This window comes from Octopus bimaculoides, chromosome 10 (genome assembly GCF_001194135.2).
Source record: "Octopus bimaculoides isolate UCB-OBI-ISO-001 chromosome 10, ASM119413v2, whole genome shotgun sequence".
NCBI lineage: Eukaryota > Metazoa > Mollusca > Cephalopoda > Octopoda > Octopodidae > Octopus > Octopus bimaculoides.
In genome coordinates, this window is record NC_068990.1 from 6756812 (window position 1) to 6758530 (window position 1719).

General features: G+C 38.3%; 1 protein-coding gene across 2 annotated transcripts in view; it reads left to right on the forward strand.

The window, feature by feature from the left end:
* Positions 1-1719, forward strand: part of LOC106871453 (corticotropin-releasing factor receptor 2) — a 280338-nt gene that overhangs the window by 97385 nt on the left and 181234 nt on the right. The window contains exon 2 of one of the 2 annotated variants that reach the window (XM_052971022.1): positions 1303-1340. The exons of the other annotated variant lie outside the window; for it this stretch is intronic. The gene's annotated coding sequence lies outside the window, so the exon portion shown is untranslated. The remainder of the gene's footprint in view (positions 1-1302; positions 1341-1719) is intronic. 2 annotated transcript variants of the gene reach the window in all.

Consider the following 1719-nt stretch of genomic DNA (forward strand, 5'->3'; position numbering starts at 1 on the left):
TAGTTGGGCACCGTCTGTGAGAAAAACAGCACCATGACGCAATTTACTCTGCTAGAAACTTGGAAACGACATGCTATACTGCTTGGCGTTTGCGCCGGCAGATCCAAATATTTCGGAGTGTTTTTATGTCAATCTGAGGAGAGTGCAGAGGATTCGGAAAGAGTTGCATGAGTCTAATGGTGATTATGAAGGTATGGCAGCTCGAAAAACTCACTTTGATCGCTCTAATAAGAAAAGAACTCCTAAATGTGTTGGTGGGATCCAGGCCATGATTGACAACGATCCATCCAAATCAATCAGATCTATCGACAGGGACATGGGAGTGTCCGGACATTCGGTATTCCTCATACAAGATGAGAAAGAGCCAATTGTATCCCAAGCCATCAATGAGAAGAGGAAAGACCGCGATACGAAGCTTGCGAACAAACTGAAGGATCCTCTCCAACTGAATTTGGTTTTCCTCAGACGAGAAAAAATTCTGCCAGGATCAAATGGTGAACACACAGAACCGTGTTCCCAAAACATGTGCCGAGAGTGATAAAAATCAAACATCCATTTAACATCATGGTGTTTGGAGTGATCACTAGTATTGGCGAAGTTATGCCTCCATTCATCTTCCCACACTGCCTCAGACTCAACACAGTGGCCTACATCAAGTGTCTGGAGGAGGTAGTGCTGCTCCGGGCCAAGAGGGTGGCTGCTGGAAGACCCTGTGTCTGGCAACAGGACTCTGCACCAGGCCACAAAATCAGGAGAACCCAATCACGGCTGTCAGACAATGTCTGCGACCACATCACCCCTAGTGCTTGACCACTTAACGCTCCACACTGCAACCTCTTGGTAATTATGTGTGGAGCGCAGTGAACGTGTGACCAACAGAACTCCTTGTAAAAACCAAAGAGGAACTGAAGGCAAGGATTATGGCAGCATTCACCAACTTAAACAAAGCGACATCCAAAAGAGCTGAAAAATATTCCGAAGTCGTCTGGAGGCCGTGGTTGAAGCCAATGGCAATTTTATTGAATATATTTATTCTTTAGTATTTCAAAATATTTTAATGTAATTTTGGTAAATACCTGTTGAAATGAGATGTCAGTGTTATTTTATTTTCTTGTAATTTAGTCGACAATTTATTTACCACGCCCTGTATAAGTATATATGTATATATAAGTGGGTTAAAATCCAAACTATGGCCTCACGAAAAACATCTGCATGTTCACATTAATCAAATATATATATAAATGTTTATTTCAGATGAGATTATACATGACAAATGAAATTTGTTGCATCTTCTATTTACAGAATAATTACCTATTAAAACAGAAGACTGGAGAAATGTGGTACATATTTAATTTCATATTGCACATATTTCATTAGAATAAAAGTATATAGTCTCCTATCCGTAAATCTTCAAAGATAGGAATATTATGGAAATTTATAGTATTATGCATGAGCATACTGAGAGATAGAGGCAAAAAGTTAGACAAAATTAATAATATTAGTATTAATAATATTATCACAGGATTTTCTTTAAAGTACACTTATACATACCCACACGCACATATATACGCATATATACATATATATATATATATGTCAATTCCTGAAGTAAAATTCATGAAGTAAAATTGTGTAGCAACACCAAATGACGGTGCCCCAGCATGGCCACAGCTCATGAGCTGAAACTAGATAAAATGAATATATATATATATATATATA